The sequence below is a fragment of the Dromiciops gliroides genome, chromosome 5 (genome assembly GCF_019393635.1).
Source record: "Dromiciops gliroides isolate mDroGli1 chromosome 5, mDroGli1.pri, whole genome shotgun sequence".
NCBI lineage: Eukaryota > Metazoa > Chordata > Mammalia > Microbiotheria > Microbiotheriidae > Dromiciops > Dromiciops gliroides.
In genome coordinates, this window is record NC_057865.1 from 137,812,844 (window position 1) to 137,838,982 (window position 26,139).

At 38.3% G+C, this 26,139-nt stretch overlaps 1 protein-coding gene across 2 annotated transcripts in view; it reads right to left on the reverse strand.

Moving 5' to 3' along the window:
- The window catches only part of ZNF277 (zinc finger protein 277), a 176,666-nt gene that overhangs the window by 85,680 nt on the left and 64,847 nt on the right, over positions 1–26,139 (reverse strand). The window contains exon 2 of one of the 2 annotated variants that reach the window (XM_043965083.1): positions 23,624–23,893. The exons of the other annotated variant lie outside the window; for it this stretch is intronic. The gene's annotated coding sequence lies outside the window, so the exon portion shown is untranslated. The remainder of the gene's footprint in view (positions 1–23,623; positions 23,894–26,139) is intronic. 2 annotated transcript variants of the gene reach the window in all.

Consider the following 26,139-nt stretch of genomic DNA (forward strand, 5'->3'; position numbering starts at 1 on the left):
CTAGAAAACGAAGAGGCTGGACTCTCTGAAAGTCCCATTTAGGTCTAGGTCTTACAGTTATAAAAATGTCCAAATAGGGCAGCTAGGTGTTGCAGTGGATAAGCACCAGCCCTGGATTCAGGAGGACCTGAGTTCAAATCCAGCCTCAGACACTTGACACTAGCTGTGTGACCCAGGGCAAGTCACTTAACCTTCATTGCCCTGCAAAAAAAAAAAAAAAAGTCCAAATAAAAAGAATAAAGTTTTCCTTTCTCACCAGGCAACCAATCCCTAAGGCAAGAAATGTTTATCCAGTAAAACTGAGGAACCACATATTCATGACCTCTGCACCTATCAAAATGCCTATCCTTGCATGGGAGATCCCAGAATTCACCTATACAGCAGCAATGGTAAGGGGAAAAAAAAAATCAAAGGTTTGTTATTAGTGTCATGGGGAGAATGGGGTACAGGGTTTGGGGTAGGGGTTAGGGTCCTTGGGAATTCCTCTTTAAAGAATTACACCCTCTTGCATACAAAAGCAGAATAAGATGGTAGTTTATTTAGGGGCAAGGGAAGGGAGGGGAAGGGAAACCATGAAAGAAATCCTTGGACTTCTCATGGGGAGAGAGGCATGACAGAGAGGTGGCTCTGAGATACCAATCTCCTCGAGCAGGAGACTGTCAGGTACTTTTATGGAGGACTGATGGGGGGGGGGGACGGACCGGCCGGAGTGACCATCTGACTGTGGAAAGTTCCCTTAGTGAGGGAGGACCATCCCCCACTGGTGGCAGCTGGAGGAATTGGGTGAGGGGTGGCTGCAGATCAGTCAAGCCATCTCCTCAGAACACAAAGGAAGCAGCCACACCTAAATTTATCTCCCCAGGGGTAAGGGAGACTAGAATGAAGGGTGGGGGTCACCGAGCTAGTTTAGTCTGAACTGGTTCTGCTTATCTCTCTAGGCATATCTGTCCTCTGGTCTAGTTTCTCAAGGAGAAGATTCTTTGATGTGCCCCAGAGAACTTCTGGGGTACTCTGGGCCCATAACAATTAGTGGAGGTAGAAGGCAATGATTTCTCTTGTTCCAAAGGTCTCTGCTCTGAGGACTCTAATCCAAGTGAGAGAATAATATGACTACACCAGTAGGGTGCTGACAAAACCATTTCCTGAGTCCTGACTCAAAAGACTATAGGCCACACAATAACAGAAATAACTTGCATTTATAGAGTTTAAGGTGTTCAGAGTTGCTTTCTTTGCATCCATCTTATGAGGTAGGTAGAATGATGACATATTATTTCCCTTTTGGTCTCTGTAAAACATGCAACATTTTCCAAAATGAGAGAAAATTTTGCCTGAGTTTTTTTTTTTTAATCACTTGTGGGACAGAATCAATCATTCAATTATAGCCCAGAAGGGTTAGGAAAAGCACCTCCACCATAAAATGTGTGAATTTCTGTTTTTAATGCTCTTTTGTCATCTCCATAAAAAAGATTTGTGACAAAAGAAAGTGTGTGTTCCTATAAAGATGGAGGAAAGAAGATTCATAGCATGATAAATTTAGAGATGGAAGGAATCTTAGAAGTTATCTGGGCTATACAAATACAGATTGAAGACAACCCCACCGGCCCTAATTAGGGAGAGAGGCTACACCTAAAGGAATGGTGGCCAGGGAAGTGCCTGAAGGTTACCAGGCTGAATGAGATGACATAACACATCCAGGAGCAATGGTGGAAGAGATTCGATTATGGTTCACAGATCCAGAACTATAGGGGGAATTTGGGAAGAAATGGTAGTAGTAGGTAAGACCATTGTTGAGACTGAGGAAGAAAAGGGAGTTGAGTAAAATGTGGTGGTTTAGGCTTTCCTAAAATAGTAATTAGAGAAGAAAACCCCCTTCTCTCCACCCCACCCCCTTCCTAGTGAAAGTTCTCCTAGGATATTGTCCCTGGTATGGATAACAAGGAGGAACAGGAGGTGGTCAGAGAGGAGGGAGTGAAGTATTGTACGTATAGTTCTGTACATGTTGTTTGTTGTTCAGTCATTTTCAGTGGTGTCTGGTTCTTCGTGACCCCATTTGGGGTTTTCTTGGCAAAGTTAATGGAGTCATTTGCTATTTCCTTCTCCAGCTCATTTTACAGCCAAGGAAATGGAGTCTAATGGGGTTGCCCCTGGGTCACAGAACTAGTAAGTATCTGAGGCCAGATTTGAACTCAGGAAGAAAAGTCTTTTTGACTCCACATCTGGCACTCTGTCCCCTGCACCACCTAGTTACCTATTTTTGTATGTACATAGTTGATGCAAAATTAATGTCTAATGAATTGAACAATCTCAGGCATAAATATAGCAGTAACTTTTCTAATAGTTTTATAAGTCAGTGGTCTAAATCCCCTTCTCTAGTAGCACAGGACCCCATCACCTCTCACTTGGATTATTGCAAAAGTCTTCCAATTGGTCTCCCTGCTTACCTTCCATCTACTCTGTATATATCATGTATATAACTTGAATATGCACAGTTGTTTAGATGTTGTATCCCTCATTGGAATGTGAGCTTTCAGAGGGCAAGGGCCTTATTTTTGCTTTTCTTTGTATCTTCAGTGCTTAGAACAGTGCCCAGGTAGATATTAAGTGTTGCTTAATAAATGCTTATTGACTGACCATAAATAATATTAGTTTTTATTTTGTGCAATTTGTATAAAAAGCTTGTTGACTACCAACATTACCATTTTCTCTTTTGTACAATTCATATATTTCCATTTATATTTTTTCAATGATCGAGCATTTCCTTTTTTCCCTTCCCCCTCTGCCTAATGGGGGAAAACAAATTCTTGTAACAAACATGGTAGTCAAGTCTTTTTTAGCTTCAGTTCTCTTATTTGTAAAAAGGGATAATAAAAGTACTAACCACACAGGGTTGTTGTGAGGATCAAATGAGATAACATGTAAAGTGCCTTGCAAACTTTAAAACTCTATACAAATGGTGTTATTATTATACCATATTATTAGCCATGTCCAAAAGTGTGTGACCCATTTTGCAGATTTAGCCCATCATCTCCTCTGTCAGGAAGTGAGTAGCATTCTTCATCATGAGTCTTTTGGGATCATCGTTGATCAACATATTGATCAGAATTCTTAAGTATTTAAAAATGGTTTGATTTTATAGAATTGTTGTTATAGTACAAGTTCTTCTGATTCTGCTCAATTCACTATGTATCAGTCCATTCAAGTCTTCCTAGGCTTCTCTGAAATTGTCCCCTTCCGATTTTCTTATAGCTCAATAGTATAGCTCTACCATCCTTTGTTCACCCATTACCCAGTTGATGGCTACCTCTTTAGTTTCCAGTTCTTTGCCACCACAAAAAGAGTAGCTATAAAATACTTTTGTATATATAAGAAAATTTTCCTCTTTCTTTGATCTCTTTGGGTTATAGGCCTAATAGTAGAATTATGGGGTCAAAGTGATGTGGGCTAGAATTTAGGGCCAAATTGATTGTGAGTTGTCCCTAAGGATTACAAGACTCAGTGACTCAGTTTCCCAAGTTTTATTGCAATGCTGTGGGTGACCACAGGGAGAGAACCGGAATATTGGAAAGGTATTTCTCAAATATGGAAAGGAAAGACAGTTATATTTATAGTATGGATAAATTGATTATCAGTCTCATTATAATAATCTCCACCTTGGGGTGTTACAGGGGAGGGCTTATCCTAATTTGGAGTTCCTGCGGTCCTATACCAACCCCTGAGGCAGGTACCTTTTTCGGTGGAGGTGTGTTTTGGGGGTTTACGCGTCATAAGATGAATCTGGGGACAAATTTGACCTTTTCTGCCCATGTCTCTTTCTGATTCCCACGGCTAGTTTCAAAATATAATCAATTTTCATTAGAATTTCTATAGGTTGTCTTTTTCCTTTATTGTTATTTTGACCTGACCTGTTCTAGTCTGTTATGGATGTTGATCACTATGAGTATGAGAACCTAACATAAGTTATCCATTAACTGGGATCTGACTCCCTTTTAGAGCTAATATCTGTACTAGAGCTTGGGTCTTATATTTTTCTATTAACCCTTTTTTTGCCTCCTACATCAAAAGGATTTCATAACTTTTTTGGGCAGTTTTAAATTGCTTTCCAGAATAGCTGTACTAATTCATAGCTCTATCAATAATGTACTGATATCCCTGTTTTCCTATAGTCCTACCAACATCTGTCATTTTCCTTCTACGCCATATACTATTTTGGGGGGGGGGAGGGGAGGAGGCAACTGGGGTTAAGTGACTTGCATAGGGTCACACATCTATTAAGTGTCCTGAGGTTGGATTTGAACTCAGGTCCTCCTGACTACAGGGCCAGTTCTTTAGACATTAAGCCAGCTAGCTAGCTGCCCCATCATATACTTTTAAACCACTAAAACAAAATGCCTATGTGAGCTATGAGAGGCAATAGGGTGGGGTAGAAAGAGTAATGACCTAGTTAGAAGATCTAGGTTTGAATCTCAGTTCTACTGTTCAATACCTGTATGACCTTGTGTTGATCATATCACGTTGTTGACCCTCAGTTTCCTCATCTCTAAAATAAGGACAAGAATAGTTATACTGTTTGAAAGGATTCATAAGATTTAAAAAATGCTACTATTTATATAACAATAGCATTTATAAAGTGCTTTAACATTTGCAAAGCACTTTATGAATATTATCTTACTTTATCTTCACAATACCATTATTATCTCCATTTTACCCAGGAGGAAATGGAGGCAGACAAAGGTTAAGTGACTTGGCCAGATTCATACAGCAAATGTTTAAGGTGGGATTTGAATCCTGAACTCTCATTGTACCACTTAACTGCCCAGGTGGTGGATTTAGAGATAGAAATTTTGTAGGAAAAAAAAAATAAAACAAATATTGTACTCTATTCAGGTCCCAGTTAGCCATAACCAGTTTAATTTATCATTAAATCAATATCCAAGACATTTCTAGCTTGGAGAGACAGAGATATACTGGCATAACCCACCATGCCTTCAAACATGACTCCCTGCCCCAAGATTTCTGCTAACATTTCTGGTAACAGTAAACAAAGAAAAGCTATTTTAAAGTACAGTTTGGCTTAACATTCCAGAATCAAGTCACCAAGTCACTATCTGGACCAGGACCACTCCCCCTGAAGGAATCACTGGGGTCCCTCTCAGAGCTCCATATCAAGAATCTAATTTAAATAACAAGAGACTGTGAGAATATCCCCAGTTGAGTAGAGCAGGGCACTTCCCCTGGGGAAGACCTCAGTCTAATCCCTTTAGTGGATAAAGAGAGATTACCCTTTAATGAAAGGTCTTTTTGTTCTCAACCTATCACCCACTAATCCAAGGGACTTTCCCCTGGAGACTGGAAAGGCCGTTAGAGAGAGAAAAATATTGTTTCTTCATGTTTTTGGTCTTACTATAAATGAAGTTTTCAATATACTTGCACAGAAGGAAACTATGAAATCCTTGTGTCCCAACCCTTCATTTTAAGAGTGAGGAAGGAGATGGAGTCCCAAAAAGGCCAAAAGGGCAGGTAGGTGAGGCAGTGGATAGAGGGCCTGGCCTGGGCTCAGGAAGATGAGTCTTCCTGAGTTCAAATCTGATCTCAGTCACTTAGTAGCTGTGCGACCTTGGGCAAGTCACTTAACCCTGTTTGCTTCAGTTCTTCATCTGTAAAATGATTTGGAGAGGAAAATGGCAAACCACTTCAGTATCTTTGCCAAGAAAACCCCAAGTGAAGAGCTGGACACCACTGAAGAATGACTTAAAAACAACAATAACAGAAAGACCAAATGACATACCTAGTTTTAGAGGCAGGTCCAGGACTTGAGCCTAGCTTAATTGACTGCCTGCCTAAAAAATGTTATTAATAATAATGTTATTCTTAATAATGCTAACTCCTCTTCAGTCACACTTGCTATGCCTTCTACAACAGATTTGTATTCTATGCCTATAGGGAAAAAAGGCTTTTCAGGTTTATTTCTGCATTGTGCTATGAATCAATCTGTTCTATACTAATGTCTACATATAATCGACAATGGTGAAGAAAAGGTCCTTACCTTAAAAATTCATTGTTTAAGACTATCCCTCTAAAAATAGCTTTCTAATAACTGGATCAAGGGAAAAAACTTTTCATTGTTTGTTTGTGACTAATGTCTGAACTTGAAAATTCTAGGGTATTTACATGGCAAATAGAATTAATTAACCACCATTCAAAGGCTGGAGTTTATATCTTATTCAGTACACAGAAGAACTAGCCCTGGCCCTACCTAGGTGAAGGCCTTGCTGTAACAGGATGGGCAAGGCAAAGTTCACTGTTAGATGGTATTTTCCCAGAGTGCCTGACATTCCCCAATTAAAGACACTCCAGTGAATCATGGCTTTGTTTCAGAAGGTTCCAGTTAAATCTAGGTGGAGTGACTGCTTCGGGAGGAGAGGCGCAGATCATGACAATCAACTGTCTCTGGAAATAACCACTGCACAGATTTGCCATCCCAATTGTCTAACAAAGAGTAGGGAGTTTGGGGAATGGGGATTCAAAGCAAGGAAAGTTCTTTTGGAGGAAAGTTCTGCAGCATAGGGTCCTCTGACTATAGCAGACACACTATCCTGAGTCAGCATGAGACCACTGAGTAATGACCAGGGAATGGGGAGAGTGCCAAAGATGCCTCACTCAGTCACCTTATCATGTTGTTTAAGGCTTATCCTGAGAGTGTATATACTATTCTGGAGACCCTCTGTACTAAAGGGTGGAGGAGAAGAGTGTATACTATGGTTAAGAGGTGCCCCTAAGCAAACATAAATAAATAAATAAATAAATAAATAAATCTGTTGATGCTGTACTACTGCAGCCATAATTGAGCCTTATGGGCAAAGAAGGGTTTGTTCGTACCACAGGATGCTTCAGCTATTTCCCAAATCTTTCTGTTTTTCAAAGCTTCGGAATGCATTAGGAAGAACTGCCTCTAGTAAGTGCTTCTCTCTTTAATATCTTAAAGCTTCTGTTCATTTCCAACTAAGGAGGGCTGTAAACCTTTCCAACGGGGAGGGCATATGCACAGGGAAGCTTCAGGCAGTAGTAGCAAAGAAGGAGGAGGCAGGGCTAGCCTGGCAGAAGAAGGCAGCTAAAGTACTCCCTTGAACAGAAGGACTGAGACCAAATTTTCTACAAATAGCTCTTTCATATGAACAACCTTCATCCTAGGGGGGCTGTCTGCTTTCAGAGAGGGAGTGTAGTACAGTGCAAAGAGCATTGATTCTGAAATGAAGGGATCAAGGTTGATATCTCCTTTGTGATGCCTGCTATCTCTGAGACATTGGGCAAATTAATTAAGCTCCCCGAGCCGTGGTTTCCTTATCTGCCAAAAATAAGGTTAGACAAGATGGCCTCCAAGGTGCCTTTTTACCTCCAGATTTAGAAACCTAGGTAGATTTTATTTATTTTATTTTGCTTTATTTATTTATTTTTTTTGCAGGGCAATGAGGGTTAAGTGACTTGCCCAGTGTCACACAGCTAGTGTCATGTGTCTGAGGTCGGATTTGAACTCAGGTCCTCCTGAATCCAGGGCCAGTGCTTTATCCACTGCGCCACCTAGCTGCGCCCCCAGGTAGGTTTTAGTACTACTTCTTCCAGGTTTTTCTTTAAAATCCTTGTCTATGAGCAGGTTGGATATTTTTACATTAGCCTCTTCCTGTCCCTTCTCTTGGATAATTCTTAGTCACCTTAGGGGAGTGATTTCCAACAGGGAGAGCTTAGGTTTCAGGGTTTAGCAGTGGATTGGGTATCTCAGCTCTGTCACTAACCACCTATGTGACCCTACACAAGTCACTTAATCTTTTTAAATCTCAGTTTCCTCACCTGTAAAATCAGAGGATTAGACTCCATCATCTTTAAGGCCCCACTTAGCTCCATGAATTTTTGAGAGATCCAACAGATGTATAAATTGGAATTGCTACTTATAACATGGGGGACCCTGAGTATTCTAAGGCTTTAGGAGATTAGTACTAATCTAGGGAAGCAGAACTAGAGATGTCACTTGGGCATGGTGACCTGGCTTTGCCCCAGGATGCACACAAACAAGATTGCATGTTTCTTCTCTATGGTCCTTTATAAGGTTGCCCCACTCCCAATCACCATTCTAATGGCCCCGGGGGGCAATGAGATCCCATTCTTAGAAACCACATTCCCTCAATCCCATACCCTTCTGACTCCTACCTAGGATTGGAAGGTCCTAAAATTGTTAGCTGCACTGTGAGGGCAAGGACTAGGCCAGACTCTCTGGAACATGGGCATCTTTTCTGGTCTGGTTTCACTTAGGATGCACTATCTTCTGTATTACATCACTTGCCTCAATTGACTTTGTCATAAGTGTGAGGATTACCAAATATGCTGCTTCTTTTTTTTTTTTTTTGGTGAGGCAATTGGGGTTAAGTGACTTGCCCAGGGTCACACAGCTAGTAAGTATTAAGTGTCTGAGGCTGGATTTGAACTCAGGTACTCCTGACTCCAGGGCTGGTGCTCTATCCACTGCACCACCTAGCTGCCCCAAATATGCTTCTTAATAGAGCAGAACATACATTTTTAGGGTTCTTAAAGCACTTAGGATACTAGATTTCTCCTCCTTGAACAATTCCAAAACTCTTTAATGATAAAACAGAATCAGATTTCTTTCTTAGTAGTGTTAAGAAATAAGGGAAGAAGGAGCTGATAAGGAAAGTAAGAGCATGAGTAAAGAAACTCAACTGGCAAGTCAGCTTTATTTTATCTCTTCCAAATTACCCATGCATCTGGGAAACCAGCACTTTTCTTCAATTAATTTATTCTATGAAATCAGGAGTTGCCTATGAAGGAACAAAAGATTAATGATTTAGATAGCTAAGAGGGGCCATTAGAGGTCATTTAGTCCAATCCCTTTGTTTTATAGATGAGGAAACTGAGGCACAGGGTGTGCAGTTAATTTGTCCAAGGTCACACAAATAGTAAATGGCAAAGCCAAGCCCAGACTCAGATCTATGTATGTAGGCCCTTCAACGACAAATTCATTGTGTTCTTTCCACTGAACCACCCTACAGTTGTTTAAGTACTTTAGCTTGTAAGTGTTTTAAGGTAAAAAGACTTTAGGTAGAGAATCAAAAAGTAAAAAAGAGAAAAAGATAAGTTCTTTTTGTTAAGTCCCCTTTTAATAAATGATAAATGGCTGGGTTGCTTGTAGACCAGTGAGAACTCTTTTAAGAGGCTCATATAGTGCTTTAATTAAGGTATACATGGTAAATCTAAGGTTTCTTGCTGCTTACAAAAACACACAGTTGAAAACATCATTTTGAATTCCATTCTTTAGCAATCTTTTATCTTATTTAATATTCCATGCCTGTGAGGGATTTAGAATCTGAGAAGGCTGAATAAGTACATGCAAAATCTACACCTATTTAGCTTATTTAATTTAATTGATATTGGTAAAATATGCTTGTGTGTGCGCCCATGTGCACCCGCGCGCACGCACACACACTCTATTACCCAACATCCCTTCCCCCTCAAAAAACCCCAAAACACAATGGAGTAGGATAGAGATAGGTAGAAAACTGAGAAAGAGAACTATATATAGTTTGGGGTTTAAATTTTTTTTTTTTAATGAGGCAATTGGGGTTAAGTGACTTGCCCAGGGTCACACAGCTAGTAAGTGTTAAGTGTCTGAGGCTGGATTTGAAGTCAGGTACTCCTGACTCCAGGGCCAGTGCTCTATCCACTGCGCTACCTAGCTGCCCCTATATATAGTTTTTAATAAAGTTTTTGATATCAAACATCAGAGTAAATAAAATTAAATACAAAGTAAATAAAATTAATCAGCAGAGTACAGAAAACCATGTATAATGAAATGAAGATGACAGGGCCTCTTTAGTAGGATCCACAGTCAAATAAGACTGGCCCAGTAAACAACATAGGAAAACCCAATGTGGATAAAGAATGTATATTACCATTTTCTTTTCGTGCCATTTGGCTGATTTCCACTCTGGCATTAGAGCCAAGTGTAGGAAGAAGCAAATACACAGGTTGAAGGGCAGAAGGAGAAATATGAAGAAGGGGCTCAAGGAGCTTCCCTGTGGCTGACCACAGAAGACACAGAAACAGAGAAGGAATGCCAAACCTGTGCTAATACCTGGTTAAAGTCTTTTATTTATTTATTTATTTTTAGTGAGGCAATTGGGGTTAAGTGACTTGCCCAGGGTCACACAGCTAGTAAGTGTTAAGTGTCTGAGGCCGGATTTGAACTCAGGTACTTCTGTCTCCAGGGCCGGTGCTCTATCCACTGCGCCACCTAGCTGCCCCTGGTTAAAGTCTTTAGAAATGTCATGCTAACCAGAAATGTACCAGCTTCCTGCTTCATTCAGAACTTTTATTTCATCTTTTTGTGCCATAGACCCTCTTGATGTTTTAGACTGACTGGCTTCTTTGTGGGTAGGTGAAGGTAGCACTACTCTAAGAAATCATCTTTGGTTTTGTTTTTTTTTTTTGATTAAACAAACACATAATGCTAGACTATGACTTGGAACTACTTGGGTAGCAGATAGAATTACTCTGTTATAACATAAAGCTTGGATAGACACAGCAGATGGGAAAAGAGATGGGCCCAAAATTGAATAGGAGTGGCATGTTGGGTTGTATTTGTGAAATTGTGTTAGGGCTTTCAAGAATCCCATATTGTTCCCTACCACAAAAGCCCTGTCTTTTAAATGAGGGATTCTTCATCTCCCAAAGGGTTCATGGATAGATTTTTAGGGGGGTTGTGAACTTGGATGGGAAAAAAAATTACATCTTTTACTACACTCTAACTGAAATTTAGCATTTCTTTAATTATGAACGTATGCAACAAAACACAGAAGTCACTGTAGTACCTGTTACTTTGTTAACGATAGAAATTATAGATATTCTCAATTAACGTTACAATTGTTGATTACATCTCAAGTTTCATTTATAGTCGTTACTACTTTAAAAGTAGTTAATGAGTGGCAGGTTTATCAATCTAGTTAAGAGACCTGCCATTAAACATTTTATGATCACAGTCTTCCCATTTGGAGACTACAGACTGGCTTCCTCTATAATTCTGTGTATTTTACTTTATACATTTAAAAAGATTACTCTGAGAAGAGGTACCTAGGCATCACTCAACTGCCGAAGGGCTTCAGGAGACAAAGAGGGTTAAGAAACATGATCTTAAATCAACATTCTCCATATTCTTTATGTTTGTGAATCATGGAACACCATGATCTCTGATGATTCAAAACTGCAGTTGGTCCAAAGAACACTGGAAAAATCCTTGGTGGGTATATATATGTAAGCTACAACATATTTCTAAAAATGATATAAACATAAGAAGTGACAAAAAAGACGTCATCAAGGGATACAACTAGAAAAAGAAATGGGCCACTCAAGGAGCAAGACCAAGGGAAAACAGATGCATAGAGTGCGTACTGCACTGGTAAAGAACAAATATCAATGGACCTCCAAAAAGACCTCCAGCATAGTAGGTAGATCCTATTTGGAGACTTTATAGAAGGATGAGAGTGAGAATTACATAGGATGAGAAGGTATATAAGTATGGATGGGTTTCCATCTATACCAATGGATGAGATAATGGATCTACAGAAATATCAAACTAGAATAGTGACACAAAATTGTTGCCTTTGTTGAAAAAGACTAAGAAGAATCATAACTCATATTTCTATACTACTTTAGGGTTTACAATGTATTTTAGTTACAGCAACCCAATGAAGTAGTGTGGACAAAGTAGATCCATCTATCTATTTATTCATCCAGGTATCTATTTTCATATAACCAAAAAAAGTGTGTGTGTGGGAACATATTGGGAATTTTTTTTTTTTACAATTAATATGACACCTAAAATCTTGGCATGTAGAATTTAAAAAGGATTGACATAAAATCTATAAGAACAATACCTACTTCCCCAAAATTCAAATGATATTAACTGCCAATTTCCCCAAGCGAAGACATAAAATGTAAATAAATTATGTGAAAAAAATTCACATCATCAGTAAATAACCTCATTTATCAAACTGGCAAATATAAATAAAAATGAAATCCATGATGGTAGAGCTGTGGGTAATAAGATGACGGTGGAATTGCAAGTAAGCATAGTCTTTTTGGAGAATATATTAATTTATAGGTAGAAAGATGTGAGAGATCAACCAGTCCAATCTCTTCATTTTATGGATGAGGATGAAACTACAATAGAAATGACTTGACAATCACTACACAAGTAGCAAGTATCTGAATCCAGACCTTCTGTCTTTAAATTCAGTCTTTTCCATGGTAGGACAGTTATTCAAAATCTGTAGTAGCATACTATCATAAAACTGATTAGACCAATTAAATCTTAGACCCCTTAAATCTATTACTGGGAATATACCACTAGGGAAGTAATTAGAAAGAAATAAAGAGAGATGTATGCAAAGAAACTGAGATCTACACTATCTATAATATCTAAGAATTACAAACAACCTAAATGTACAATGTTTTGATACAGCTGAAAAAAATCACAGTTTATTAAGATAATAAAATTCCACAGGTTAAGGATAGTGACTAGGCCTGAAATTTTATGAATATACAGCAGCAATTCTCAAAATTTTGGGTATAAGGAAGGACCCCATTTACATTCTTTTTTTTTTTTTTTTTTTGGCAAGGCAATGAGGGTTAAGTGACTTGCCCAGGTTCATACAGCTAGTAAATGTCAAGTGTCTGAGGCCGGATTTGAACTCAGGTACTCCTGACTCCAGGGCTGGTACTTTATCCACTGAGCCACCTAGCTGCCTCCTACATTCTTTTTTAAAGCACCTTTATACTCTTAAGAATTACTTAAACAAAAGCTCTTTGGGGGAAGTCTTATGTGGGTTAAATCTATCCATTTTTACAATATTAAAAGTTAAAATATCTTAGTAATATTATGAAAAGTTTTTACCTCGTAGATTCCCTGAAAGGGTGTCAGAGAACACAAAAAGTCCCTGGATCACACTGAGAAACAGCTGTATGGGGGAACTCCCATGTGCATAAACTACTTCAGCTTTATACCTTCTTTGCAACATAAGGGTCTCTGAGAGCTGTTTAGAGTACTGAGAGGTAACATGTCTTCCCTAGGACCACATAGTCAGTATGTGCCAGAAGTGGGGGTTGAATCCAGGTCTGTCTTCAGTCAAGGTGAGCTCATTCATCTATTCTTGTAACACTTTTCTCTCATCTAATACTAATACTGTCCTTTAAAATGATAGGTATGAGGAATATGGAAAGGACCTTTATAAAAGAATGGCAAAGTGAAAGAAGCAGAACTATAGAAACAGTATACACACTTGCTACAACTATCTTTAAAGAGTTTTTGACATTTAGAATCATAAAGAATAGGAGGGAATTTAGATGGAGTTACTAACAAGGTATCACTGTAATTGGTACAGTGAAGTATGCTGCTTAACATACAAATACAATGCTTAGTAGGTTTTAAAAATGTAAGTCAGAAAAAAAAATAAATAAAATGTAAGTCAGGACCTTCTTTTAATAGGCCCACTCTACATCATCAAAGACTTTTTGAAGCACGCAGAGATGGAGTTTCTCAGCAGATTTTATGGCTGCAGAGCCAAGGTTGGAAATGATGGCTTCCACAGGGATGCATTCTACCCTTGAGTGGGGGAAATCTTCAATTATCTCCCTTCCACCAGTAGAGGGCAGCTAGTAGCTAGAGAAGAAACAACACTCGTTTGCCATTCTGTAGGTTTTAAGAAAAATGTCAGCAGTAAGCCATGAAATAAAAATGGGTGTTCTGATTAAATCTCAGCTAACCATAAATTCAGTTAACCAGAACACTGCATTTCGCTATTATTTGGGATTAATAAGGGTTTTGTTGGATGTAAAGGATGTGTTCACTTGATAATGTCCCTTCAGAGAAGACCAACTTGTTTCTAACATGAAAGAAAGAAAGGGATTCAGATACTTCTATCTCAGTTTTTTGGATATTAGAATGTAGGGGGAAAAAAAAGAGTGCAGGAAGAGAGAACAAGAGATAGTTGACCCCAAAGGACAGGCAGCCTTGTTTTTTTGAATTGTGCTCTATAATTCCATTTTCTTAATGAGTCCTTGTCAAATAGAAGCTTTATAGTACATCAGGTGAGGTTGAGTTTAATGTGACATATTTTATTTGATCTGACTGGCAATTATTTTGGAGTAAATCTTGTAGTCAATTTTTTAATGAAACGAGTCAATAACTTGAAAATCGTAAATCACCTGTCCAGTGCTTCCTATTAAGTATAATTAGTACCTTTGATAGAAGCATAAATTTCTCAATTATGGGGCAAATATATCTCTAAAACATTAAATGGTTGTGCCATCTCTATAGGGTTTTATTTTACTTTCAAGTGTTCAATTGTTAAGGGTTAAAATTCTAGCTAGTCTGTCTAAAATATTTAATGAGTGGTCGCCAATAAATTATAAGCTTTAGCAAGAGTTAGACTTTTAAGCATTTATTAAGGAGAATAAGAATTTGGTAAAGAGAGAGAGAAAGGTCTAGATTCCTATCTATTAAAGGGAGAGCGCATTTCTAGCTCCCTTCTCCGCCAGAGTCCAGAGGAAAGAGGCCCGAGACTCCGCGCCAGTCTCTTCCTTCCTCCTCCCACTAGTCCGCGTCACTTCCTGATACCAAAGACAAGACTCCTGGTCTTGCCCTCAAAGACCTTCGCTTCATGGGCAGAACTCTTCTACAGTTAGTATCCAGCAGGTGGCGTTATTCCAATCGTTACAGTCCCCCCTGTTGTTCCTCAAGAAGCAAAATGTTTCCTTGACGGAACAGTAAAAAGAATATAATAACTATTGATAACTAATAATATGTGAACAACAATATAGAAAAGGAAGAGAGGAAAGTTTTGTCCAGAGGGGCGATTTTTTTTTGTCCTCATGAACTGACGCTTTGACATTAGTCTTGCAAAGGGAGGGCCTCTGCAGAGAATACATATTACAGATGGTGTATATTATAACCGAAAAAGAAAAGAGAAAAAAACAAAACAAAACTGTTCATTTAAAGTCTCTGAAAGTCTTTTCTCAGATGTCCTCTAGGTGTAGTCGTGGAATGGAAGTCTTTTCAGGGGTTGATGTGTGGATACTGGTAATCAGCCAGGAAATTTCCTACAAAATTGAGCTTAACACAACTTTAAAATAGCTTTGTCAATAATCAAATCAAACAATGAAAGTTCTCAAAAACATGTCTAAGGGAATTCAGAATCTTAGTTGTTACACATGAAACATATAATAAAACAAAAATTGAACCATTCTTTAAAATTATAATATTACTATAGTCCCCCCTTATGGAGGGTATTTGAGAAGACAATTGCTGCGATATTAATTTTTAAAAATAATTTTTATCTTTGTTTCATCACTTTTTGCATCATCTGCCTAATTATCCTCATGCCATTATGAGAAATTAGAAAATCTAATATAATTGGTAACAGGTGTCAAGGCCAAATTCAACACTGTTATTTATCATGACACCTGAGATAATTATGGGGGTTACCATAAAAGAACAGAGAAATGATGGGATATGAGCATTCCCACACTTGAGCAATATGTACTGCCCATACAGTATGCCAGGCTTAAAATAGGTGGATGGAATATATGTCCATGCCACCGAACATATTGGAAGAAACTGAGTCAGACTTAATCAGATGCATGGGATTGAGATGTCCATGGCATCAGGCATATAGGAGGGAGCATAGAAGCCAGGTGTAGAAGTGAGATGGGTGGGATGAATACTTCCAGCCATCTGTACAATATTGTGGGGAAAAAGAGAATAAAATATTAAACCAAGAGAATCCAACCTCAACATTTGTCAAAAGCTGTTCCCTCGGCCATACCTTGACTTCATGCATGTCTCCCCTCATGTGACAGTTCAGTGTCTGCTCTTGCATGTATTCCTCTTGTGATTGGATGGCATCTTGGCCAACTGGCATCTGATAACTCAGAATAAAGGCAATTAATGTCTTAAATGATAAGTTCCCATAATCCAAGTCTCATATGGATTTAAAATTGAGGATAATAAATGATTGCAAAAAATGTGAATACATCTTGACTCAAAATATAATATATAATTATGCAACAATTTCAAATAATACCCTTTTTTTTACTTAGTATACAATTACTTTTGTGAAAAATCTGAACATACTTAAATACAAGTTAAAGCACAACAGAATCTCAAAGAACTTTTTTTTTTTTGAAAATAGAAAACTTTTACAAATGTTCCCCTCTTTTTTTTTTTTTTGGGGAATATGCTTATCAAAAATAATACTTCTAGAATCAATTTACACTTGCCATGGCAACCAATTTGCCACGGAAATGCTTTAAAGAGTTTGATCAAATAATCAGTTGAGAAAAAATAACAAAAACAAACAACTCAGAATATGGGAGCACAATACTCCTAGAATTAACACTGTATAATAAAATCAAAGCCATCTTGCAATGTTTCAAAATTAGATAGACAAATGAATAGAAGAAAATACACATGGAACAATAAAAGACAATGAAATTCAAACTAAGGAAGTCTAAATGAATATGAACTTAATATCAATAAGAGTATTATAAAATATAAACTTGATCACATGACTATAAAAAGCTTTTACAGATATTCTCCTTGTTTTAGAAACTAAGTATAAGACCCAATCTCAAAAGCATGAAAATCTCTATGAAAATAAACCCATACCATTAATTTCAAAATGTATATGTAATGGCATAGAAATCCTATGTAACCTCTGAACTGACATTATTACTCTGAGTGAATTCAGAACACTTTTGATTCCGATATCTAAAATCCCCAATACTCATATCAATACCTTGCTGCTTACTTCTACATTTCTGTAAAATATGTACCCTTCCATGGCAAAAGAAGCTTTAAAAGGTCCATTCGAAAAAATTTAAAGGAAAACACAGCCAGTGCGCCAGTACTTAGCAGTTAAAGGGAGAGGGAGGGGAAATTTCTTACCCAACCAGCAGATCAGAAGACTGAGGGTTAGCTTTCCTCTTCGTGGTCAGCCATCTGTTAAGGGTTAAAATTCTAGCTAGTCTGTCTAAAATATTTAATGAGTGGTCGCCAATAAATTATAAGCTTTAGCAAGAGTTAGACTTTTAAGCATTTATTAAGGAGAATAAGAATTTGGTAAAGAGAGAGAGAAAGGTCTAGATTCCTATCTATTAAAGGGAGAGCGCATTTCTAGCTCCCTTCTCCGCCAGAGTCCAGAGGAAAGAGGCCCGAGACTCCGCGCCAGTCTCTTCCTTCCTCCTCCCACTAGTCCGCGTCACTTCCTGATACCAAAGACAAGACTCCTGGTCTTGCCCTCAAAGACCTTCGCTTCATGGGCAGAACTCTTCTACAGTTAGTATCCAGCAGGTGGCGTTATTCCAATCGTTACACAATGTTTTAATTATCAAGTACTTTCACAACAACATTAAAGGACTTTGTTTCTATGGCATAGGTTAATGGCAATATTTTTCTAGACACATGCAAACAAAAATGATATAAGCAATGCATATGGATATTTTTAAACTGTTTATAACCACCTCACCCTCTGCTCAAGACTTTCAGGTCTATATTCTGATTCTAGAGTTTCTATACTTTGTAAAATTACATATATTAATGACAAATATGAGCATCTTATTTTTAAAAAAATCTTGTTAGCCACAAATATGGGTTAAAATCTTTCCTGGAATCCTATTTCCTTCAAACTTCAACTCAAGTACCATCATCTAAATAAATCCTTTCTTGGTCTGCCTAGCTTCTAGCCTCATCCCCTCACCCCCATCTCCCCAAAAAAACCAATCTTGTTTTTATTTTGTATACATAAAATGTTTTTTTCTCCTATAGAATGTAAGTTTCTTGAGGTCAAGGACTGTTTAATTTCTGTCTTTGTATCCCCAGTGCCTAGAATAGTGCCGAGTACATAACTCTTTTTTTCTTTTTACAACAGAAAGAACCCTTGCTTTATTTTGTTGATTCTGAACTTAACAAACACTACATAAAATGGGCATTTCCATTGACACAATAGAATAGAGGAGAATTGTACATGAAGCAACAAATCTGCACATAGTTCATTTTTGTGGGTTTTTTGGGGGGTGAGGCAATTGGGGTTAAGTGACTTGCCCAGGGTCACCCAGCTAGTAATTGTCAAGTGTCCAAGGCTGGATTTGAACTCAGGTCCTCCTGACTCCAGGGCCAGTGTTCTATCCATGGTGCCACCTAGCTGCCCCCATAGTTCTTAATAAATAATTACTGACTAATGGGCATCCTTTTTATTGTTCTTTTTCTCATGGGTTGCAATGGCAAAAAAATTTACTACCTAGTGTTCTACTTATTGTGGATAGGTCTATAGTTAGATAGGCAGAGTCTTGGATAACAGATTAGTGTGTGGCCAGTATCATACAGTTTTTGAGAATCTGTTGGATCTCCTGATAAGTGGGCATAGCTGTCCAGAACGTAGGATCACCTCTACACCACAATGAGTCACTAGAGTAAGACTTTCTGGAGGACTTCTGGCTATGACCAAGTGCACTGTGTTTGTAAACACCCACATAATCAATGTAGAAAACATTTTGACCCTTTAATGAATTTTTCTAAGAGTGAAAAATTATTGTTACCAAAGAATTCTTTGCCATTCTTGTCTACAACTAAGGAGCCTTCTGGCAATGGTCTGACTGCTTAGATATTTAAAGCTTTGGGTTCTGGGCTCTTCGTCTTAATGTTTATGATTAATATTATATTATACAGTTCAATGCCTTTATACCATTTACATTTAGTACTTGATGGAATCAAATGACTTAGTTTGAATATAGGCTCATTTGTTCACTACCTGTATAGCCTTAGGCAAGTCACATAAATTTCTGTAGGCCTTAGTTTCCTTCACTATAAAATAAGAGAGTATACTTGATAACTGCTCTGTCTCTGACCACCCCACCATGAAGTGGGCTTTCTGACATTATGTTCAAGGGGTTTCAGTAATGAAAATAACAAAATAATTTAAGGCACTTCCATTGAAAAGGCATGAACTCCAAAGTTGGCACGATAATAGGACTCCAACAGATTAATAATCAAGCTTTCTTTTAGTACTGGTATCTATATGGATAAAGAGTTGGTCTTATATAGTTGGGAAGCTCTGGGTTCAAGACTTATTTGTGACATCTAATAGCTATGGATAAGTTCATAGGAAAGCCTTCGAGACCATAAATTACAGACAAGTTTCTGATCTATATCAATGGAGGGGATTTCCATGCCAGAAGTTCCCTATGCCAGCAAGATATGGTACAAACAAGGTGTTTCAGGGATTGCACGTGACTTTGGCAGGAAGAGGCTTATATATTTAAGGAATGTCAGAGCTAGAAGAGACTGTCTCTTAGAAATTATCTTGGTTCAAAGCCTATATTTCACAAGTGAGTAAGCTGAAGATCAAATAGGGTCTTTTTACTGTTACTCTTTTGGATTTTTAATGTCAGTGACCACCAATTGCCTTCCTTGACAATAAATTTACTACTAACATCCCTCTGTCATGTTAGCCAGGAAATATTTTCATTCATTCACTTCAAACACATTTATCGATAATACTCTATATTCAAAGCATTGTAGAGGATACAAAAGTGGGGCAGGGGGAGGGGAGGAAGAAAAACACCGCCTGCTCATCAGGGCCCATTGGGGAGAGGAGACGCTTCGCTAAATAATTGTAACAGAAGACACTGCATTGAGATTGAGTATGATCTAGCATTTCCAAACTGGTTTATATGTAACAATGAGCAACATGAATGTCTAATTACTAACAGAGACGCTGAAGCGTTACATTTACTTCTCGATTTCAAGTCACATAGCAGCCCCTGGGGGCAGGTGGCCTGGTCTCAGTCTGGGGTCCAGCATTTGACAAATTGGTACTTCCACAGAGTTCTATCTTTATCCTTATTCTCCCAGCTGCTCTACCAGCTTGAATTCGAGTTGCGCTCTCTCTCTCTCTCTCTCTCTCTCTCTCTCTCTCTCTCTCTCTCTCTCTTATTAACAAAAAGATGCAATGGGGTGTTCTGGATATATTAAAATTTTCTTTTTATTTGTACTAAGATATTTCTCAATAGACATATTTTAGTTTCACAAATTGGATGTTTCCATCTCTTTGGGGTCAGATTCCCTTCTACAAAATGCTAATTTCCCATGTAAAATAATTTGAAAAACTCCATCAAATAATCAAAGAAGAAAATATAAGAAAAGCATTTTTCAAAACCTTAAAATACTATAGAAATATTAGCTTAAAAAAGAAATGTTAGCTTTTTAAAAAAGAGATTTGAATAGTTACTGATATTATTTATTTGTAGCTATTATTATTATTGCTGTTGTTATGCATCTATCAACACCCACAATTCAATGCTGTAGGCTATGTGTCCCTCCCACAAGAAAAAACAATTGTATACTGAAAGAAATGCTTGACTGTCATTCTGACCCTTTCAGATTTTCTTTCACTGACTTTTTTTTGGGGGTGGGGAGGAGGGCAGGAAGGTGCAGGGAGGAGAGCCAGTATAGAGAACTCTGGCTGAAGAGATTCCCTTTACTAAGGTAGTTTGACATCTACTCTGTAGTTTATGGCCTTACAGATCTCTCTGGAACAAAGAGAAGTTAGTGCCTTCCTAAGATCACATGGCCGAGACATGCTTGAGGCAGAACTTGAACCCAGGTCTTCCTCACTCAGAGGTTGGATCTCTATCTACTATGTCATGTTGCCTTTCTTCATTCACTTACATGTATATTTTAAACTTCAGAGATCTGTGATTTCATTCATTTGTATTCCTTCCATTGAAAAAGACTGCAACCCTTCCAAACCTTCAACACATTTTTTGGTGATTTGCAATGTGGGAAACACTTGGCAACTAAACTTTTGGAGCTGAATGCTAGCTAGGTTGTTCCTCAGACCACAGGCCAGGCTATGTATTTAAAGCCCACTTAGCCTGGCAAGATTTGCCAGAGCCCAGCCTCCAAGAACACAGGTTCATCTTGATGTCAAGAGACTTTAGGAGAGAAGATATAAAATGACTTAGGCACATCATTGCATAGCATGCAATTGATGCATATTATAAGCCATTCATATAGGGGAATTTGGTGACACAGTGGTTAGAGTGCCAGGCCTGAAATCAGGAAGATTCATCTTCCTGAGTTCAAATCTGGCTTCAGACACTTACCATCTGTGTGGCCCTTGGTAAGTCACTTAACCCTGTTTGCCTCCGTTTCTTTATCTATAAAAAGAGCTGCAGAAGAAAATGGCAAACCACTCCAGTGTCTTTGCCAAGAAAATCCCAAAATGGAATCACAAAGATTGAGACACAGCTGAAACAACTCAACAACAGTAAACCATCCACTATTCCAGTAAACAATGAGGAAGATAGGAACTGGAGAATGATAAGAGATCAGCTGATGGATATGTGACAGTAGTAAAAGGAAACAAAGGAAGAACAGTTTCTCATTGATATCTGGTGACTCAGTCACAAAAGAGGGGTGCAAGTCTGCTGACCATAGTCCGGCAGCTAGGCAATAAGCACAGGCGTTATGTTAAGTGCTGGGGATACAAAGAGAAGCAAAAGATAGTCCCTGCCCTCCCCCAGGAACTCATCATCTACTGAGGAAGATGTAAAGTAAAAGAATATTTACAAATGAGCTATGTATACGGTAAATAGGAAATAATCAACAGAAGGAAGACAACAGACTTTAGAAGAAGTAGGAAAGACTTCCTGAACAGGGACCTGAAAGAAGCCAGGGAAGGCAAGGAGGTAGAGATGAGGAGGAAGAACTTTCCAGGCCTGGGGGACAGCCAGAGAAAATGCCCAGAGCGGAAAGATAGGGAGCCCATTGTCACTAGACTGAAGAGTATGTGGTGTGGTGTGAGATGTAAAAAAACTGAAATTCTTTGGGTCTTATTTTCTTTGTCTGTAAAATGAATAAATAAGACTAGCTGAACTCTAGTCTTCTAGTCTTAAATTCTATGATAGATAAGATCATGGAAGATTCCCAGGCAATTAAATTTGGAAAAATGATTCATGAATCAGTATCAAAGTGTTGGAAGGAGATCTTAAAAGTGAGGAAATCACCTGAGATAATAAGATTAAAACAAAATACTAAACTAACTGTTTACTTGAAGTCACTAAAACATAATCAGTTTACCTTTTATGAGCTCCTAACCGGATGTTCATATAAGCCACATGAAACTGGCACACCTTTATTATCTTTATAAAATAAAGCCAAGCAACCAAGCTAAGGAAAAATTAGGGGCATGGCCTAAATATCATCATTGTAATACATTCACCAAGTATGGGACACTTTGATCTGGAGAAGGTTAAACTGATTACAGAGAATTATTTTTTTCCTGACCTCAAAAAGTTAATACAGACAGAACACAGAAAAACTCAGAAATGATAAATTGTCTCAAAAGCCAGTCAGTGAATTCATCTTTTTCTTTTTAATTAAGAAAAAGTGATAAGCTCACATTCCTAGTGTTCTCAAACTGATGGCCTGCTGATTGTCAGAAAGTTCCAGACAGAAGGAAAAAAAAGAAATGGCTCATGATAAATCACTGAAATGCTCCCTATGTAGTATATAGGACCAGAGATTTAGAGTTTAAAATGACCTTGGAGGTCATTATCTACCTCCCCATTTTATGGTCTAACCCCCTTATTTTATGCATGAGGAAACTGAGGCCTACAGAGATTGAATGTCACACGATTAATGAATAACAGAGCCTAGATTTAAAAATCAGGTCCTCTGATTAAAAATCTTTCTCTCTTTACTCTATTCATGGACCGTGCAGTACTAGTGTACTAGGTTGTGTTATTTTCAAGATCTCTCCAATTGAGTATTCCAGTCTGCTTATACCTTCACAATGGATAAGGTCCTTGCTCAAATGAAATGAATTTTGGGTTTTTTTTTTTGTTTTTTATTTTGTGCTTTTATTGCCTGCCTAGCAGACTGCAGTGCACGTGGGAACACAAGTTCATTGATTTAGAACTATAAGGGACCTTGATGGCTCCCTAGTCCAATTCCCTCATTCTATAGATGAGAAACAAAGGCTCCTATAGTCGGGTGACTAGCCCAGGATCACACCACTTGTAAGTGACTAAAGGGGGATTTAGGCTCGGATATTCCTTACTCTGTGTTCAGCACTCGATACTGCTAGTAAAGGTTTAATAACTGCCTGCTAACTGGTTTTCATTATTGGGAAAGAACTGTTCTTTTAGATGTGGTAAAGGAGAAAGAGGCTGTGTTTTGGATTCGGCTTTTTCTTAAATCTATAAGTAGCACTAACTTTCCTATGGGGCGGTTGGGGGGGGGGTGCAGTTTTTATCCTTCTTCTTTTCTTTCCCTTTTGTGTTTTCCTCTTGGCAGTTTCATCAGCCACAAAAAAAAAAAAAAAGATGCTGCAGTGACTCAGGATGAGTGAAATCTTCCTATGACTCCAATAAGGGGACTTTAAATTAGGCTGTAAAGCAAATTACATATGCAGCATGTCTTAGGCCCACCACCCACCCCCAAAACATACAAACAAAAATCAACTCCCACAAAAAACAAGTAGATGAATCCATTTAGACTCACCCGAAGGGGGCTCAGACAAGGCCGGGGTTGTTAGTTGCTTTTTCTAGGAAAGGAGCTAAGCAGTGCTTGCTGCTTAAGAATTTCAATCATCTGTGGGAGGCACACAGTGAAAGCCTTGGAAATTACAGGTCTGGGCAAGCTGCCATGACTGCTCTTTGGGCTATTCCAAGGGTCCAGTTCTTCAGGTAGCCTGGCCAAAGTCAATGTCAGTAGGTGAGGGAATCTCAAGCCCTAGGAATTAGGGCTTTCTTTCTGAAATCACTCAGTTTGCTAGGAGAAAACAAACAAACAAACAAACAAAAAACCACCTTGGGTTTTTACTCTAAGGATGGCTAATGTAAAAAAAAAAAAAGAAAGAAAGAAAAAATGGTCTTCCCCCCTCTCCCCAGGCCAGGTAGCACAATCACTAACAAAAGGGAAGGGAAAGAAAGGGAAGTGGGGATAGGTGGAAAGATGCTGATAGGCTAACTCACACCTGCTCAAGAGCAGGGAGTCTTCTTAAACTCTCCCATCCCATCAGTTGCTGGAGCTTGTCATTTCAATCTTTACCAACCTCTATCAGTTCCTTTCTGAGTAGAAATAGTGCTGGATTTAGAGTCTGGGGAACTGGGTTCAAATCTCACTCTGACAGTATTATATGACTTCTTCACTCAAGTCATCCTAAAGTAGTCAGTCAATAAACAATTAAGTGCCCACTGTCAAGTTCTTACCATCTCCCAGTTGGACAAAAGCTTCCAAGTGGTTCTCCCTGCCTCTAATGTTTACTCACTCCAACCTTCATCTGCAATGAAGAGGGCTCACTTTCTTTTCAAATTTTACTTTACTTCATTTATCTGTGTACATATTGTATATGCCCTCATAGAATGTAAGTTTTTTAAAAATATTTTTATTTAAAGTTTTTAGTTAGAAATTCTATCCCTCCTTCCTTCCCTCCCCTCCTCTCTCCATATTAGTCATTTTGTACAAGACTCAAATAAAAGAAAATAATGAAAGAAAGGGGAAAATAGCATGCTTCAATCTGTGTTCAATCAGTTCTTTTTCTGGAGGTGGATAGTATGCCTTATCATTAGTCCTTTAGGATTGTCTTGGTTCATTGTATTGCTGAAAATAGCCAAGTCATTCAAAGTTCTTCATCAAATAATACGGCTGTTGGGGGCAGCTAGGTGGTGCAGTGCATAGAGCACCGATCCTGGAATCAGGAGGACCTGAGTTCAAATCTGGCCTTAGACACTTAACACTTACTAGCTGTGTGACCCTGGGCAAGTCACTTAACCCCAATTGCCTCACCAAAAAACCCCCCAAAAAACAAATAATATGGCTGTTACTATGTACAAAGTTCTCCTGGTTCTGTTCACTTCACTTTACATCAGTTCATGAAAGTCTTTCCAGATTTTTCTAAAATTATCCTGCTTGTTATTTCTTATAGCAGAATAATACTCCATTATAATCATACCACAGTTTGTTTAGCCAATCACCAATTGATGGGCATCCCTTTGTTTTCTAATTCTTAGCCACCACAGAAAGAGTTGCTATAAATATTTTTTGTACAAATAGGTCCTTTTCCCTCTTTTTGGATGTCTTTCAGATATAGACCTAGCAGTGATATTGCTGGATCAAAGGGTATGCAGAGTTTCATAGCCGTTTGGGCATAGTTCCAAATTGCTCTCCAGAATGGTTGGATTAATCCACAACTCCACCAACAGTGCATTAGTGTCCCAGTTATCCTAAATCCCTTCGAACTGCCAAAAATTCCTTTTTTGGTCATATTACCCAATCTGATAGGTATGAGGTGGTCTTTTAATTTGCATTTCAGAATGTTAGTTCTTTGAGAGTAGGTAGTGACCTATTTTTGTTTTTGTATCCCTAGCACTTGGACCAGTGCTGTGCACATAGTAGGTGTTTAAGTCTTTTATTATTAACTGTGAAAAGAAGTAAGGGCTTTAACTGTTGTGAAAAGAACTTCTAGGCACCATGGAGGAGGTAGAGAAATTGGAGAAGGGAAGGAAGTGAGACTCATAAACTCATGTTGTCTATTCACTGGCTCTGAAAACAATTCTGATTTAGTCTTTTGATGGCAGGGGTCTATGAACAACAAAAACAACTTCTTCATCTTTATCATCTTCTTTTAATAAGATATACATATATGTATCTATACATACATTTGTGTATGTGTGTATGTTTATATGTATACACACAGAAAGAGAGGGGGAGAGAGAGAATGAACCATGTTGTTAAGTCATTTTAGTCATGTCGGATTCTGTGACTACATTTGGGATTTTCTTGGCAAAAATACTGGAGTGGTTTGTCATTTTCTTTTCCAGCTCATTTTACAGATGAGGAAACTGAGGTAAACAGGGTTAAATCAAGTCCTCCTGACTCCAGACCCAGCACAGTATCCATGGTGCCACCTAGCTTCTCCAATAATTGATCTCCTTTAAGTTGTTATGTATTTTATTTCCAATATCAGGTAACATTATTCTGAGAAGGGGTCCATAAGCTTCACCACATAGCCAGAG